The sequence below is a fragment of the Suricata suricatta genome, chromosome 14, assembly GCF_006229205.1.
Source record: "Suricata suricatta isolate VVHF042 chromosome 14, meerkat_22Aug2017_6uvM2_HiC, whole genome shotgun sequence".
In the NCBI taxonomy this organism is placed as follows: domain Eukaryota; kingdom Metazoa; phylum Chordata; class Mammalia; order Carnivora; family Herpestidae; genus Suricata; species Suricata suricatta.
The window spans coordinates 140,430-159,613 of record NC_043713.1 but is presented as its reverse complement, the minus strand read 5'-3'; the positions used below and the strand labels follow the sequence as shown (position 1 = coordinate 159,613).

Here is a 19,184-nt window from a genome sequence, read left to right as displayed (position 1 = left end):
TTCTGTCAATTAAAAAAAAAAGATTTCATTTTTAAGTAACCTCTAGCCCCAACATGGAACTTGAACTCACAACCCCGAGATCAAGTCACATGCTCTACATACTGAGCCAGCTAGGTTCTCCAGATCTGTCCATTGCAATTTATTTTCTATATTTATTATTTTTTGTTTTTTAATTCTTCCAATACTGTCTCCTTTTATGTTGGATTGATTTTATTTCATTTATTTTTCTATATATTTTTTATTTTCTTAGTGAAACTGGGGAATAGAGTTAAATCCTAAATTTATATGACTCTAGATGGAATAGAAACAAATTTAGCTTCAACAGCATACATCACCTCTGCTGCTATCAAGCATCATCTCCCCCTTTATGTTGTTGTTGTCACTAATTACATCTTTATATGCTGTGTGCCTATTAACATAGATCTATAATTATTGTTTTATGTCTGTGGCTTCTGAATCATTTAGGAAACAAAAAGAGGAGGTATAGCCCAACAATACAATTATACCACCTTTTTATTTATTTGTATGTTTACCAGAGGTCTCATTTTTTTGTATGGATTTGTATTATCATCTAGGTTCCCTTTGTTTTACCCTGAATTTCCTTTAGCTTTCCCTTGTAGAATAGGTCTACTAGTGATGAATTTTTTTTAGCTTTTGTTTACTTGAGAATGTCTTAATTTATGTTTTCATTTCTGAAGGATGATTTTGCTGGATATAAAGTTCTTAGTTGACATTATTTAAATATGTTATCCCACTGCCTTCTAGCTTCAATGGTTTTTGATGAGAAATGGCTGTTAGTCTTCTCAAAGATCCTTTGTATGTTATAGATTGTTTCTCTCTCTCTCTCTCTCTTTTTTAAAAATTTTTAAGTGTTTATTTATTTTTGAGAGAGAGAGACACAGAGTGTGAGAGGGGAAGGGCCAGAGAGAGAGAGGGAGACACAGAATACAAGCTGTCGGCACAGAGCCCGATGCAGGGCTCGAACCCATGAACTGTGAGATCATGACCTGAGCTGAAGTCAGATGCTCAACCAACTGAGCCCCCCAGGTGCCCCAGGTTATTTCTCTCTTGTTGCTTTCAAGATTTTCTCTTTGGTCTTTTGATAGTTTGTAACATGTTTCATTATATGTCTCTTTCAGTTTATCCTGCTTGGAGTTCATTGAACTTCTCAGGTGTGTAGATTCATGTCTTTCATCACATCTGGGATGTTTTTGGCTATTATTTCTTCAAACATTTTTTTGCTCCCCTCCTCTCTCTGTTCTTATGGGATTCCCATAATGTGTTTATTGGTACAATTATTAATGTCCTATAGGTTCCTTGGACTGTGTTCTCTTTGCTTCATTCTTCATTTTGTCCCTCAGTCTGGGTAGTTTCAGTTGCCCTGTAGTCAAGTTTGTCGATCCTTTCAGAAAGATCTGAACAAATCTGCTGCTGGACTTCTCTAGTGAATTTTTCATTTCGTCTACTGTACTTTTCAGAACGAGAATTTCTATTTGGTTCGTTTTATAATTTCTATCCCTTTATTGATAATCCCTACTGTTCATGCATCATTCTTCTGATTGCCCTTAGTTCCTTGTTCATGGTTTCCTTCAGGTCCCTGAGCACATTTAAGACAGATAAAGTGGGGTGCCAGAGTAGCTCAATTGCTTAAGTATCTGACTCTTGTTTTGGCTCAGGTCATGATCTCACAGTTTGTGAGATTGAGCCCCATGTCGAGCTCTGTGCTGACAGCATGATCTTGCTTGGGATTCTCTCTCTTCCTCTTTCTCTTCCCCTCCCCTGCTCATTCTCTCTCTCTCTCTCTCTCTCTCTCTCTCTCTCTCTCTCTCTCTCTCTCTCAAAACAAATTAACAAATAAACTAAAAAAAATACAGTTAAAAGTCTTTGTCTAGTAAATCCAGTGCCTTGGTTTCTACAGGGATGTTTACTGCCAATTTCTTTTTTTTTCCTTGAATGCATCATACTTTCTTGTTTCTTTGTATACTTTGTACATTTATATTGAGAACTGGACATTTTTCAATATTGCTAGGTGCTATGTGATATTATTATTATTATTATTAACAACAACAACAGTAATAATTATTATTATTGTCTTAGCAATGAAGAAGAGCAAGCATGGTGAGTGTGTGAACAAATTGAAGCTTCCATATATTGCTGTAAAATGGTGCACTGATACGGAAAACAGTTTGTTTGTTCCTCAAGAAGGTAAACATATAATTACCCTATGATCCAGCAATTACTCCTAAATACATATCCAAACCATTTGAAAATATATTACCTCATAGAAACTTGGACATGAATGTTTATAACATCATTAGTCACAATAGCCAAAATGTGGAAACAACTCAAATGTTCATCAACGGATGAATGGATTTTTTAAAATGTGGTTTGGTGCTTACTTCAGTAGCACATATATTAAAATCAGAGTAACACAGGGACGATTAGCCTGGCCCCTGTGCAAGGATGACACACAAATTCATGAAGCATCTCATACCTTTCCAAAAAAAATAAAATAAAAAAATAAAAATTTAAATTATATAGACAATGGAATATCACCCAGTTATTAAAAGGAATGCATTATGATAGATGCTGTAATCTGGATGAACTCCAAAAGCATTATGCTACGTGTAAGTAGTCAGATACAAAAAAAATCACATACCATATGATCCCTTTTATATGAACTGTCGGGAGTAGGCAGATGCATGGAAAAAGATTAATGGTCAGAGGCTGAGAGAGGAGAATGAGGAGTGATTACCTAATGGATACAGGATGTTCTCCTGGGGTGATGAAATATTTTGAGTTGAGGGAAGTGATGGAGTGTACTAAATACTATTAATCTGCACACTTTAAAATTATTAACTGTATGTTATGTGAGTTTCATGTCAATAAAAGAAAATGTAATCCATAGCTCATCATCTGTCTTTAACTAACCATTTTCACTCAAAATTATCATTTACCTTATATTTTTTAACCATAACTAAACATTACTGTGATATATCACTATGTATTAAAGCCTCTCCCTTTCTCCTTCTCAATTTATTAGAAAGTCCAGTAATACAGTAAATTATTGGGACTCTTTTGCCATTTTCCAATCAATAACGAGCAATTACAACTTGTCTTTGTGTTACCATTATCTACAAATAAGCACTCAATTGCTACATATCTGTAGGTGACAGGGATACATGACATTAAGTTCTCACTAGATTTCAGACACTATGATCAGCTACTTATACATGATGTCTCATTCCATTTTCATAAGAAGTCCTGAGATAAGTATTATCCCCAATTCATAAATGTGGTGATATACAGTGGAGTTCCATAGTGGCCCAAGGACACAGCTCATATGGAAAGACCCATATTAAGACTGAGCTTTGCATGACCCCAAAGCCCATGTTCCCTCTACTACATACTAAGCAATTCTACAAGTTCTTTAGAGCTCCATCAGTCACTGTATCACCAAGGATGATTTATCTGTTAAGTAAGACAATCTAGTCAATGTCATCATTTTAATATATTAGTGAGGCTGGGGCTTTCCCATAAAACTCAAAGAGTTTCTCTTTACTCAGTTATGGTTATAATCAGTTACGGGATTTCAGACCAAAAGGCAAAGGTTATAGTTGAAGATAGTCAAGTTAACACACTTGTCATTACATTTTTTGTTTTACAATCAAGTCCTCTTTGGTTGTGGGAAATGCACTGGCATCAATAACTTACTCTAAATCTGTGAGTCCATCATCTTGAGGAGAGGTTCCCCCTGGGTTCTGTGGTGAGGACAGGGTCTCTGAAGGGGCATACCAAACCTCCATCTGCCCCATCTCTGGCAAGCAGAGTTGGAACGTGCAGCCAGTCACTGGCTGTTACTGCACAGTACAGTGTCCTTGACAGAAGACACACAGCGCTACCCGAGTTCCTGGATGCTAGTGAGCAGACAGAGGAAGGCTGGAACTGCCTTCAAGGGCAGGAAAAATGGCCCCTTATCTCCGGTGAGCAGATCCCAAGCCATGAAGCCACCATTATCACCTCATTCTTTTGTGTCTCAGAAACTTTTCTGGGTGAGTACAGACACCACCAGGAGGGGTGTGATTAGCTAACACCGATCACTCTCACTCACCCTCATTCACCCACTGCTACCTGAGCCCAGATCAGATCAGAGCAAAGATCAGGAGTGAGGTGGGTGGTGGTGGTGGGGGAAAGGAGCCTCTGGGCTTGAGGACCTTTGAGGGCGGAAGCGAAAGGCATGTGCTACAACATCTTCATCTGTTTCCCATTATTCTAGACCCTCCCCATGCATGCTGCTGAGATCTTATGTGGTTCTGAGAAATTGCTTATTTTGCTCTTTTAATAATGGCTTTATATCCTAACTGAGAGAATATACATGCAGATGATAGTGGCCAGAGCACATATGACAATAGGACTTGGTCAGTGACTACTATCACCCCAGTTTCCACCTCTGCTTCTGGCTCAGAGAAAGCTAAATTTCCTCCCTAAGCCCATGGCATTGGACGCTCCACTTCCAGGAGCCACTTACAGCATCCCCAAGCTCACGGCCTCTATCAGGACACATCTGAGGTGTCCTTTGCTCCACTTCGAGTCTCTAAAAAACCAAATGATGGTGGCTGAACCCTTGGCTACAGCAAGCTTTGGATGAATAGACTGTTCTCATTCACGTGGCCTTTGCTTATTTCCACAGTTATGCTGGCTCTACAAGGTCTAGTCTGCTCTGTGTGACCAGGAGTGGTCCCCATAGAGGCGCTTGTGGTAATTTGGTGCAGGGTCTGAGCGCTGCAGTCTGTGATTAGAATTTCTAAGCCAGTCTCGGGGCTACCTAGATCTTGTTATTTGTCCCAGTTTGTGTAGCGTCCTTGGTGGAATCAGACCATTTCTTTCCTTCCCTTCTGCTGTCTTGGCATTCTTTTTTTTTCTTAATGTTTGCTTGTTTGTTATTGAGAGAGAAAGAGAGAGCAAGCTTGTACATGAGTCGGGGAGGGGCAGAGAGAGAAGGAGAGAGAGAATCCCAAGCAGTCTCCACATTCCCAGCATGGAGCCTGATGTGGAGCTTGATCTTCTGAACCATGAGATCATGACATAAGCTAAAATCAAGAGTCAGATACTGAAAGGGCTGAACCACCCAGGGGCCCCTCTTATTTTTTTCTTTAATATTTTATTTTTAAGTAATCTGTATACCCAATGTGGGGCTTGACCTCACAACCTTGAGATCAAGAGTTGCATGCCGTACTAACTGAGCCAGGTAGGTGCCCCTGCATTGCGGTTTTCTGTTGTGCTGTCTAAGAGGGTTTTGGTCATAATGACAAGAATCACAGAGTAGAGCCCCAGCATAGGCCCATGAGCCTGTGGTCTGAGCCAGCCTCACAAACCTCAGGTTCGCAGTACCCATGGACCGGTGTCTTCTTGGACAAACTACTATGGGTCACCAATGAAGCCAGATGGAAGTGTCCTTCCGTCTCAATCTGTTCCTCAGAGCCTGGCTTTGATTCAGAGAGAGCATTTTCTCTGGTTTTGCACCTGCTGGGCCAACTGTCAGGTGGCCGTCTGAGACACAAGGCGAATGAGCATCACATTCCTACCAGCCTTCGCCAGCAATCATGTGCTAAGTCTAGAGCTGCTCTTCCAGGAAAACTCCTGCTTCTTACATGTACTCTCATTTATAACCTGGACCCTTGCGCCTGCCTTTCTCAGTGACATAACTTCACTAAAGATGATTTGGGCCAGTCTGAGGAACATCTGGCTTGAAAAAACTTTTGTGCATTTGAGATGTATTTAGAAAAGAAAGGGAGTAAGATTGCTCAGGCCCAAATGGGAAGCATTTCTTGATTAGTATGCAGAGCCCTCCAAATTATATTCTGAATATGAAATTATTTCACTAGGAGATTATCTGTCTAAAGCTAATGAACAACTTAACACACTTTAGCAACAACCAACTAGACTCATCCCCCTGGGACCCCCCTTTGGCTGCTCTCTATGCATACCTCCATCTACTCTGTCCTCCTTTCTCATCTTCCAGACCTACACTTTCCCAACAATTCCCTTAAAACCTCAATTTACCAATTGCCTGTAGAGATTTTTCCTTCTATAAGTCAGATATGTAAGCAAATGTGGAATTTAATCCTGGGACTCAAGACAAACTAAGAACTAAGGATTTCTCTGAACCCAGATAAGGTCAACAGCTATTCACTGGATTTATTTATTTATTTATTTTTTCTTACTAAGTTTTTTTTTTTTAATTTAAAAACCAAAACACCAACTTCTATTTCATGTAATTAGACTTATACAGAAATTAGAAGGTTAAGTAACAACTAGTTGATCACCTAATTTCACAGCTATCTGAAGTGGCGATAGTTATATAGCAGCTTATCTATGATACATTCAAGATAAATGATATAATTTATTACTTGCCCATAAGCTACAACACAGCCTGCTTAATACCTTTCCTTAAATTCCACCTCTATACTACAATATACTTGAGGTCCATGCAAAAAAGTAGCTACCTTTTATGTAGGAAATGGATGATTAAGTCTTTGGTGTTGTTATTTTTTATTTTTTTAATGTGTTTTTTTGAGAGAGAGAGAGAGAGAGAGAGAGATAGTGTGAGCAGGGGAGGGCAGAGAGAGGGGGAGATGCAGAATCTGAAGACAAGTTCCAGACCCTGAGCTAGCTGTCAGCACAGAGCCCAACATGAGGCTCGAACCCACGAACCGTGAAATCATGACCTGAGCCGAAGTTGGATGCTTAACCGACTGAGCCCCTCAGGCGCCCTTTTCACTGGATTTAGAATTCTTTTGGGTCTACATGACACAGGGTTATCTGACCTATCTCAACAGAATTCATATTCCAAATCCTGGATGGCAAAAGCCAATTGGGCTGACCTGGAAATGGACCTACAGGATCCATCATTCCATGATAAGCCTGAGAGTCCAAAGAAAGCCAGAAAAGTAGATTGACATCTCCTAAAAGCCATACTTGCAATCTGTCCTGTAAAAATTGATTGGACCATGAATACACACGACAGGACTATTCCTCGAATCCCAGACAACTCTTGTCTTCATAGTCAAGTTGAGTCTGCCTTCTCCATGATATTTGATGCAGACCCTAGGTATAAAGATCTTGATGCTGTACCTGCCAAGTGTAAAAATTCTACGGACATAGGAAAAGTAATTGAATTAGACCTATAAAAATTCAACTGAATCCTACTAAAACATCGAAACTTTCCCTACATTCCTTGTAGCCAGAAGCAAAGGAAGAACTCAAGCCTCTAGCAGAGGCTTCTCATCCACGGCCTTCTTGTGCCCCACACCTGCCCACATACATTCCTGATCTTTCAGTAAAGGAACAAAATGGGTGAGGATATCAACTTGTTCAAGGCCTTAGGCATCAACAAATTTGTTGTCTCCCCTTCCCACTAACTCGGATACCATGCCACTTTCAATTCCTCCTGAAACCACATGCTCAGTATGGGGCATCTTTGCCCTTTGCGGGGGGGCCCCTTGATAAGACATGTGGTGCCTTTTCCCTGGGAAGCACACAGTATACCTGGACGGCTATGTCCCGGGGGCTCACTGACCCTTCTTCTTATTTTGCCCAGGTCCTCAATCAAGACTTAAAGGATATAAAGTTCGCTCATGATTCAATTCTGACACTCTGTGTAGACGACTATTTGCTCAGATAACAAATCCTGTGAAAAGGACTCCATTCACTTTCAGCCTTGGCAGAAAAGGGACATAAAGTTTCAAAAGATAAGTTACAATTTTGCAAAAACATGGTCCATTACTTAGGACATCACCTAGCTCAGGAGGAAAAAACCCAAAACACTCTCTCAGTAGATTAAAGACTAGCCCAACTTGTCCTGGATCCCTCACAAAATGACATTTGGGAGGATTTCCAGGTTTAACTGGATATTACCGGTAATGGGGGCCATTTTTTTTCTGAGACTGTGACACCTCTTTATGAACTAAGTTTGCAGGGAGGGACTGAGGAATACGTCATCCCAGAGCTGAAGCATGATCAGGCATTCTGGAACCTGAAGAAGGCTCTTCACCAGCCTCCTTCCCTGGCACCCCTAACTATGGAACTCCCCAGCGTCTGTTTGTGGAGGGGCGATCCAGACACGCCCCTGGCGTTTTAACTCAGCTGGCGGAACCCATCACTTGCTGCCGCTGTGAGTGGAAGCGTTCCCCTCTGTGAGGCTGTCAGCCTGCTCTGCAGGCTTCCGGTCCCCTGCCTGCTTCTGAAGATGGGCTGAAGTTTGAGGCCCCTTATGGAAATAGTCTTCCAACTGGATGTAATTCTGGATCAATTCTTTAGTCACAACTCATGAACCAGGTTGTGAAATCTGACTCTCTTGAGTTTTATTGCTAAATATGTTGTTAGTGATACATCTTTCACTGTGCTGGAAGGTGAGGGGTCTTCCAAAGAAGTTCAGGAGCAGTTTTGTCAGATGTCTCTTACAATAGACTAAAGCTCTGAGTTGACATCATGAAGAGGCGGTTTAAAATGATGTGGGAAGGCGTCCTTTACCTGTTGGTGACGGAGGGAGCACTACCCGAGTCACTTGCAACATTTTCCCATGTCTGTGCGGCAGGGCCGGGTTAGTCTCAGAGGGGAGGTCCCTTAATGCACAGGCCTCCCCCATGACCAGGCCATAGGGTGCCTGACGTGCCCTGGAGGGAGTAAACCATGTGGCCATAAGGACTAGTGGGGTACTTTGCGCCAAAGGAGCTCAGACTTTCCAAAAATTTTGCTAGTTTAAGGATGCCTTTGGCTCTTTCAGAATTTCCAGAATATTGTAGATGACAGAGGCAGGATAATTTTTGAGCAAGTAGGAACACTTCATAGAGTTCTTTCATAATAGTTCCAAGAGTGTGTGCCTTGATCACTTGATATAAAAGTTGGGATGCCCCTGGTTGGAAACACAAAATCACGGTTTTTAGCAACTGCAAAGGGCTATAGCTTTTTGGCAAGGAACTACTTCAACTGGGCCTGAAAATATGCATACAATAACTGAAACGTCTTCAAATCCCATGGAGAGTAGTAGCCAGATAAAACCCATTGAATATATTTAAAAGGCCCTCGAGGCTTTGGTGCCTGTCCCTGTCCCGTTGTGATGGTTAATTTTAGCGTGAAGATTCTGGGGTGCCCAGACTACACATTATTTCTGCGTGTATCTGTGAGTGTATTTCTAGATACGATTAGCATTTGAATTGGTGGACTCAGTAAAGCAGACGATTTCCCCAGTATCTGTAGGCATCATCCAAGCCACCAAGCCACTGAGGGCTTGAATAGGACAAAAGGAAAGAAGAATCACTTCTCTTTTCTTCCTGCCTGCCTGCGGTCTGGATGGAGTCTTCTGTGCTGGACCAGGATTCTCACCAACAGGATGTGGGACTTCTCAGCCTCTTTAATTGTGTGAGCCAATTTGTCATCATAGATGTTCCTAACCTGTGACTTTGCTCACGCCCCTCCCTCCCAGATAAAGAACCGATTATTAAAATCTATTGATTAAACTCTAGGTAATTCTAAATTTCAATTCAATATCTTCATAAAACAAGAGACAAAATACCTGCCACCTGAAAGAGACAAATAGAGACCCAAATACACACCAGCTACAGTAAGGCCTCAGTCTCCACCTGTGTCACAGGGAAGTCCCTTGTCCCTGGGTCTCCACCTGCTCCTGCTGAGTACCACTGCTGTGGGCCCGGACAGCTGGTGCTACTTGCTGCAGTGTAGCCGGATTCTCACATGGAGAGATGGGGCTCCGAGCCTTTTCTGTCCAGGAAGCAACTTTATTTGTCTTGCTGGCATGGGCTCAGTGGGTTTGTACCCAAAAAACTGAGACCCCAGCGCAGTGGGGTGTTGACTTTTGTACACTTTTTTACTCCTCTGTCTCCCGTATGTGGTAGCACACAGTCTGAGTGGGCGGTCTCTGTTCCGGAGTTGTGAGGAAGGCCGCCCACCCGCGCACAGCCGGGCTGCCTTGCCTTGAGGTTCTCATCACGTTCCTGAAGGAGGGTTCTCCCACGTCACATGAACACCCGATTCACTTGAGGAACAGTACTCTGAGGCTCGTCCGTCCACAGAGGCCCTCGTCCTAGAGACCACTGCATAGAAACCCTAACTTAGACATGACCTCCAAAATGAGGCGACCTTGGTTATTCAGGCACTTTTTCTGGATGGATTTCTGACTCACTGTAATGCCAACAACCAGAGCAATGTTCCCAAAGGTGGGGACGCTACAAAGAGGAGAGATACTGTTTACCTTAGAGAAGCTGTGAACCCCGCTGCCCGGGGAAGCTGCAGATCCACACAAATGCTGATGGGTGATGGGGCTTGCCCGAGAGTCCCTCCTGGCCGGTCAGTCCCGTTCTGGGCCACTGCTGATGCCTCTTGCTGTACTTGGGGCAGTGAAACATGGAAAGCAGAACAGACCAATTATTGTCTCAAGGAAAAGTCATTTGTCTCTTTAAGGTTAATTGTCATGGCCTTTGGAATATTTTTTCTTGTGTGGGTTGGGCAAAAGCGTTCCTAGTTCCAAAGCACCCTACGAGACTATGAATTGTTCTTGACTTTGTCATAGTGGTCATGCTGCTGATCTGTCACATCCTGTCTGGTCTTGAATGCTTCTGGGCAGCTGCTCTCTCAGGTCAGATGATTCAGCAACAGAAAGAACACCTATCATGATATGAGTGGTTGTGGAGGCACCCAGACAGTCCCCGAGCTGTGAAGGCCTGGATCCCCAGCCTCCATGAACGGGTCTCACAAGTGACAGGACATCTAAAGGGGAGAAGAACCAGAAGACTAACTATATAAATGGACACTTAAAACATTCTCTGTAGCCATCAGCTCAGAATGATCTGGGCTTAGTCAATGACTGCCAGCTTCCCTATTTGTTTTCTCCTCTTCCAAATTAGGACCAGCAAGAGAAAGCTAAGCATGCTCTCTAAGCCTGTATGCCCCCCAGACATATGCTGTGACAAATCTAGTTAGCCACCTCCCTGTGCCAACAGCTTCCGATTGGAGCATCCTCTTCTGCCCCCTTCTGAGGTTCTACCAAATGCAAGTGATGGTGCCCAACTCACTTGTTAGTGAAAGATCTGAATAGATAGCTGCTGTATGTTCTCACTCGGTGATCTTCATTTATTTCCACATGACAAACTGGATTTATGTAGATTATGAAACTGTCTAAAACAAACAGGTACTAAAAATTGAAACTGGAGTGATCTTTCCAAAGCATACACTTGTTTAGATCACCCTCTTGCTCCAAACCCTTTCCTGGCTCTCCATGCCCGTGGAATAAATTCACCCACTGTAACTGGGTATAAACTGACTGGTTTTTCAGCTATTCTCTCTCTTGCACTGATAACCAAATTGACCTTTTATTTCCTGTATTGTGTCTTGCTTTCTTTTCCTTTCTGGCTTTGGGAAAGGCTATCTATTCTACCTGGAATACTCCTTCTACTTCTCTCTTCACCAGGGCACATCTTCAGTGTAGACATCACTTCCCTTGGCCGGCTCTCCCAGTGCCTGCCTGTGTAATTTGCTCCTCCTATCAGTACCAGACTACACCATTAATCTACTGGTTATTGTCCCATCAATTACTCATCTATGTTTACCCACCATTGTGAGCTGAATTACACTGGTCATACACCTCACCAAGCTTGACCTTGTCAACCTCCCCCAAAGTGCTACAGCAGTTCATGTAGATCATCTAAATTAACATGTCTGAAAATTTTCTTCTCAAGAAATTATTTCTAGAATTATGATGATAGAATTCTTTTCAATCAATATGGGATCCAACGCTTTGCCAATTACATAATAACAACCAACACCAACACCAATTTACAAGTTTCCATTACCTTATTGTCATAAATAAACCTAGGAAGGTGGTTGTCTACAAAGTGATTTGTATTTTAACTTTATCATTGTATTAAAATATAGAATCACAGGGCAGAAGTGACTCCAAGAAGTAACCTCCGTGTAGTATACTTTTTATACTAGAACCTCTGTGTTCCATTCAATTTCATCTATGTTCATGGCTTAATTATCATCTATATTATGGTAACTTTAAATTTATATTACTATGCCAGTCTCTCTTCTTAGATCCAGACCTTGTTTCCAACTATGTATTTGATATTAACACTGAGAGGTCTCAGCAGCCATGCTCAACATGGTCAAGACCAAAACTGTGATCCTGCATTCTCTTTCCAGTGTTTCCACTATCCATCCTCAACACAATCATTTTCTTTTTCCCTCTTTTTATGAAGTTTTGCAGTTATAAAAAATATTTATTTATTTTATTTGAGCACAGTTGGCACACAGTGTTACATTAGTTTGAGGTGTACAATCGCGATCTCTATATGTTATGCTGTGCCCACCACATAGCAGCCATGTGTCATCAGACAATGATGCTACAGTATCACTGACTGTATTCCCTGTGCTCTACCTTTTATTCCTGTGGTTTCTTCATTTCATAACTGAAATCCTGTACCTCCCCTTCACCCATTTTGCTCATTTCCCGATTATACCCCTCCTCTCTGGCAACCATTAGTTTGTTCTCTGTATTTAAGGGTCTGTTTGTTCATTTGTTTTGTTTTTTAGATTCCACGTATAAGTGAAATCATATAGTATATGTATTTCTTTGTCTGATTTATTTCCCTTAGCATACGGGTCCACTCATGTTGTTATAGATGGCAAGATCTCATTCTTTTTATGGTTGAATAATACTGTGACACATACATATATATATATGTCTATGTATATATAATACTACTGTGATATATATATCACAGTTTATCCATTCATGTATCTGTGGACACTTGGACTGCTTTCATATGTTGGCTATTGTAAATAATGCTGCAATAAACATAGAAGTACCTTTTTAAATTTATGGGTTTTTTTTTTGGTAAATATCTGGTAGTGGAATTACTGGATCATATGGTATTTTTATATTTTATTTTTGAAGAACCTCCATATTGGTTTCCACAGTGGCTGCACTAGTTTGCATTTCCAACAATAGATAAAGGGTGCATTTTTTTCTACATCCTCACCAACATTTATCATTTCTTGTCTTTTTGATTTTAGCCATTCTGATGGGAGTGAGGTGATTATCTCATTGTGGTTTGTTTGTTTCTTTAATTTATATTCAAGTTAGGTAAGGGGTGCCTGAGTGGCTCAGTTGGTTGAGTGTGTCCAACTTCAGCTCAGTTTATGATCTTGCAGCTCATGGGTTCGAGCCCTGAGCCTGCTTCAGATTCTGTGTCACCATCTCTCTTTGCCCCTCCCCCACCCACGATCTCTCTCTTTCCCTCTCTCTCTCTCTCTCTCTCTCTCTCTCTCTCTCTCTCTCACTCACACACATACACAAATAAATAAACATTTAAAAAATTCAAATTCAAGTTAATTAACATACAGTGTAGTCTTGGCTTCAGGAGTAAAACAGTGGTTTTGATTTTCATTTCTCTGATGATGAGTGATGTTGAGCATCTTTCTATGTGTCTGTTGGCCGTCGGGATGTCTTCTTTGGAGAAATGTCTATCCAAGTCCTCTCCTTGTATTTTAATTGGATTATTTTGGGGGTTTTGGTGTTGAGTTGCTCAATGCCATCCTTCCTGACAGTTCACTCACAGCAGTGTCCAAATATCATCATGTCTTGTTCGCTCTGCCTCCCAAATATCTCTTACAGCTGTCTGCTTCTCTTCATCTTCAGTGCTACTACTCTAACCTCAGCTCCACACTACCATCATCTTCCAGCTGGGCCAGTCCAAGACGCTCCTAACTCTTGTTCTTATGACCACCCTTCCTCCATCGCCACTCCTTCCTCTCTGCTATAGCTAGCTATACTTATCAAATGTAAATCTAATTCTATCAACCCACCCACTGAAAACGCTGATGCTTTTCATTGGTCTTTTTTTTTTTAAATGTTTATTTATTTCTGAGAGGCAGAGGAGAGCACAAGCAAGGGAGGGGCAGAGAGAGAGAGGGTGACACAGAATCAGAAGCAGGCTCCAGGCTTCCAGCTGTCAGCACAGAGCACGATGGGGGCCTCAAACCCACAGATTGTGAGATGGTGACCTCAGCCAAAGTCAGACGCCTAACCGACTGAGCCACCCAGGCGCACCGCTTCTCATTGGTCTTAAGAAGACCAAAATGGCTTCACAGTCTGGTCCGTAGCCTCCTCTCATAGTATTTTTCTTCCTGTGATCTGCACTTCCATCATTCTGGTCTCTTAATCAATCTGACTACCCCATGCTCCCTCCAGGCACAGGGCCTTTCCAGGGGCTGCTCCGGCTGCCTGGAGTCACCTCCTCTTACCTCTGCTGACTGCTTTGAACCATTAATGTTTACCTGTACTTCTGACTTCAGGTTGTTGCTTCTTTAAGACTTCTACCCATGGGGCGTGTGGGTGGCTCAGTCAGTTGAGCATCCAACTTTGGGTCAAGTCATGATCTCATGGCTTGGCTTGTGAGTTCAAGCCCTACATTGGGCTCTGTGCTGACAGCTCAGAGCCTGAAGCCTGCTTTGGATTCTATATCTTCCTCTCTCTCTGCCCCTCCCTGGCTCATGTTCTGTCTCTTTCTCTCAAAAAACAAATAAACATTAAAAAAAATAAAAAAGACTTCTACTCTACGGCTTAGTAATTGCACTACTTTTATCCAAAGGTACAAAAATGCTGATTCAAAGGAGCATATGCATCCCAATGTTTATAGCAGTGCTATCAACAATAGCCAAATTATGGAAAGAGCCCAAATGTCCATCGACTGATAAATGGATAAAGAAAATGTGGTCTATCTATCATCTATCTATCTATCTATCTATCTATCTATCTATCTATCTTTATCTATCTATCTATCTATAGTGGAATACTACTCAGTGATGAAAAATGAAATCTTACCATTTCCAACACAAAAAAACAGTGGATGGAACTAGTGTTATGCTAGATGAAGTAAATCAGAGAAAGATATCATATGATTTCACTCATATGTGGAATTTAAGAAACACAACAGGTGAACATAGGGGAAGGGAAGGAAAAGTAAGATAGAAACAGAGAGGGAGGCAAACCATAAGAGACTCTTAAATACAGAGAACAAACTGAGCCTTGTTGGAGAGGGAGGTGTGTGGAGAGTGGGTTAGATGGGGGGTGGGCATTAAGGAGGGCTCTTGTTGGGCCTAGTACTGGGTCAGTCATTACTGTCTCCTTGGCATCCAATAGACACACAAAACGTGTATGTAAAACAAAGTCAAGAAAGGCATGATGACATGTAAGTTGTTCATAAAGAGTAACTGTTCCTCTTTCCTATAGGAATTTCAGTGGTTTTAGATGAACCCTACAATTTATTTTTTTGTAGGGTGTGTGTACCCTACTCAGAGACCAGCTGAGGTGGGTGGGAACTGCAATCAACCCCACTGTCTTCACACGGCTGTATTTTGATGTGGGTTGGGATCTACCGAGAAGATAGGATGCCTCTCCTGCCCCCACCCCCAGCTTTCTTTACCTTTAAAGGCCCTTATAATAGTACTTCTCTCTCCAAGCTAGGGCACTCAGGGCAGCAGCAGCCAAAAGGGGTTCCTTGCCCCTTTAAATTTGCACAAAAGTACCTGTGGACTGACAAGTCAGGCTAGTTTAAGATTTTTCTTCGTTCTGTGGTCACCCATATTGCTCTCTTTATGCTGGACTCACAAATGCTAATGCTGATTATGGGGTTAACTAGACTAGAGAGTAGGAAAGATTCAGCACAGCACCTTCACTTTTACACCCAACTGAACAACTAAAATCAAAGCATCTGTACTTGTTTTGACACCAAGTTGGTTAAGCAGCAGCAGAACAAACTCATGTGCCATGACATGCCTTGCAGATAATTCCTTAGGTATAGCTTCCAATTTTGAATGATTGGCTGACCTCTGGGCCATGAACTTTCCTGAGTCTTTGAAAATGACGTTGATGAGTCACACTGGTTCGGATTGCTAATTCCTTCTGTGGAGGAGAGGGACAGTCTTTCCACATCGAAGCTCTTGATTGTAGTTTTCAATACCATTCATTATATATCTATGCTTAAGTATTTAGGGATGTGGTGGACTGGACTCATGTCAGCAATTTTCTTTGAATGCATAAAAAAAAGGATGGATCAAGAGGTGATTATTTGGATAGTTGATAAAACAAATAGAGCAAAGTGTTAATTGTAAGATCTTGGTGACAGTGTTCACGGTAAAATTATTTCAACCTTTCAATATGTTCAAAATCTTTCATAATAAGTGGGAGAAAACTTTTATTCAACATTTATTGAAATTTTATTATATTTATGAAACATTTATGTACATTATATTTATTAAAGTAGCCTAGGCATCAGGGATACAGTGCTGAAGAAGACGTGGTCCCTGTTGGTGCAGCACTCCTGGGGAGAGGGACACATTAGCAGCTGACAAAACAACCCAGTGAGTGCAGTGACAGACACTCACAGAATATTCTGGAATACCAAGGAGAAGCGTGCACCTTCCACATTCTGTGTTGTTTCTGTCTAGTGGTTGTGGCTAGGGAGATCTTCCTGGAAGAGAGGCCAGAAGAACTCAGCCTTGAATGGCAACAGAATGAAAATGAGTTCAAGTAGGGGGTGTAGAGGAATTCTATGAACAAACACTGCGTGGTATTTTCGGGAGCAGGAGAAGGGCTGGAGCTGGTCAAGCTTGGAGAGCGTGTGTGCCATGCTGACCACTGGGCTTGATGCTGGGAGGGATGTGGAATGGCTGAAGACAGGAGGAGGAAGACAGGGTCCAGTTTACCTCAGCTAGATCGTAGAATAGCTGACTAGAGAATGTACCTGAGGACCCAAAGCTGGAGAGAAGGTAGGTGCTTGTGTTGGTGTTGGTCAGGAAAGGACCTGAATTCCAAGGCTGCCAGTGAGAGAACCGATTTGAGGAATGTTTAGGATGTAAAATGGGAGAACTGGAGATGGGAAAATGAAGGACAGTTAGGCACAGTGCTCACTGTAATTATAAGGAGAGGTGATGGGTTGTTTGGAACATTTTAAATCTGAGGTGATGTGGGAGACCCAAGTGAGGCTGCCAATCGGCTGCCAGAAAAATAAAAGTGAAGCTTAGGAAAGAGGTAGGTATATTGATTGGGATTTGAAATGATGTAATTTGAATCTGCAATGGAGATGAAGAAGGGACAATATGCAGAGTAATAAATGAGAGGGATGGGATTTCGATACCCACTACAGTGCCAGAGTAATGAATATGTGTTGAAAAAGGAATTAAAGTAGGCATATTCCTAGAGACCCACATTTAAGGATCAGCTGAGGAAGGGAAACCGATGAAGATGTAAGGAACAGTCAGAAAGCTTGGAGAAGATGAAAGTGTATGCCCGGGAGTTGTCAGGGAGAGAAGGGCTTCAGGAAGGGAGAGTGATTACAGATGAGAGGTGAGGACTCACCTCTGTTCTTGGGTCTAACAATTATGAGGTCACTGTGACCCAAGCATTTCTGCAGTGGTGAGGGTTGCAGTGAGAGAATACAAGGATGTTGAGTCAAGGGAGCTCAGGCAATGTTGGGAGAAATGTGACAAAATGCTGTCTTTTAAGCACCTTTATCTGGATCAAGGAGGACTGGAAAGCTTTAACTTTACTTTTCATTATACTCATGATTTCTCAAAGAAAGATATATAGGAATATCATACCCATTCACCACTGTGATTCATTATCATATTAAATCATAATTCACTAATAAATATAAGGAACAAAGTCATCTTCAATTATGATTTGTATTCCTGCAGGGAATTTCTGTAAAGAAGCAAACTGTGGTTATGTAATTTTAGCCCAGAATTTAACACAATTTTTAAATTAATTCAGACATTATTTAGTGTCTGCTATGTTTTTGGTCTCTGGGCTCTACTGAACAGAAGGTACTGGTAAAGAGGAGAAGCTGAAATTATGGGAGAGGATGACTGAACATGAGGTGGTGGGCAGGGCAAACAAGGTCCCAGGAGGGATTGACTGGTGGTGAACAGGGGCAGACACAGCCTCTGTACCTCTAAGGTCAGGATAGTTGTTTGGGAAATAGGTGTGCACATAGCACCTGGGAAACTGAGGGAGACAAAGTCTGATGGTCTTGGTGTTCTGGAAGGAGACATGGTCTTCTGCTGAAAATGAAGTCGAGGAAGAGCAGGAGTTGCCCAGAGAGGGTCAATGAAATGGGAAAGGTCTGGAATGGTCTTTAAGGAACAGGAATAGGACAAGGACTGGATAAGTAAAAGAAGGTGTTTGCACACACACCCGGCCTCGCATTAACGTGTAAGGGCTCTGAGGGCGGTGTGGCCCTTGTCTTCCCCCATGCAAGTTTGACTCAATGGATGAAGTCCCAAAGCTATTCTGAAAGCTCCTACTCCATGTATTAACTCGTTTTGAGAAATATAATATTATTGCTTCACAATTAAAATCTGGGCAAAAGTGAACTTTTAGGGCAATTAAGAGTTTTTACAAATGTATGGAATTAACCTCTTCACTACACAACATATAATTGCTCTAATTTAAAAATCAGAATTCTCAAAAAAAAGTGTGACAATTTTCTCAGAAAAGAATGATGAGTTCAGGAGACCCCATCTAGCCAGTTCACCAAGATGTGTCAATTTCAAGGGCACACTTGTCGAAGTTGTAATAGCCCAAGTTCTGTTCTCCAATGGCAGGGCAAGATTGTCTTCACGACTGATTTCCAATTGGCTCTGAGATGTGGGCGGGGCCACCCATTCCTGTTACTGCCACTAGCTCCACCTCCATTCCATGCAAATGAAGTCAAAGCTCTGGCGGGCCCACGTGACCGGCCACGTGGTCGACGACACTCTCGCCCCACCCCCTTTTAATGACGTCATCACCTACTCAAACTCTCTCGAGAGTTTGCAGAGATGCTAGTAAGAGGCTGGCAGGCCAGGCCACTGTGGCAGGAAGTGGGGGAGGGGCGGGGGCTCCAACAGGGGACCCCCACTCTCACTCCAGAGCCTCCAGTCCAGCTTTAGACAGGGGCCCCTAGGATCCTATGGGGCAGTGTCCAGGGGTCCCATGCACACTCTCCTTTCATTGGCTGGCTGTACTGGCATGCAAATGAGGGCGCGCGTCACTTCCGGAGGCAAATCGAGCGCCATTTTCTCTTTCTGGCCGTGCTGGGAGGAGGGGACGGGGTCGCGCGGGG

General features: G+C 42.3%; 1 non-coding gene across 1 annotated transcript; it reads left to right on the top strand.

Annotated features, from left to right (window-relative positions):
- Nucleotides 1–2,391: 2,391 nt before the first annotated feature.
- Nucleotides 2,392–2,498, top strand: LOC115278545. Its single transcript, XR_003902952.1, has one exon. It is a non-coding gene; the product is annotated as a U6 spliceosomal RNA (small nuclear RNA).
- The last annotated feature ends 16,686 nt before the right edge of the window (nucleotides 2,499–19,184 follow it).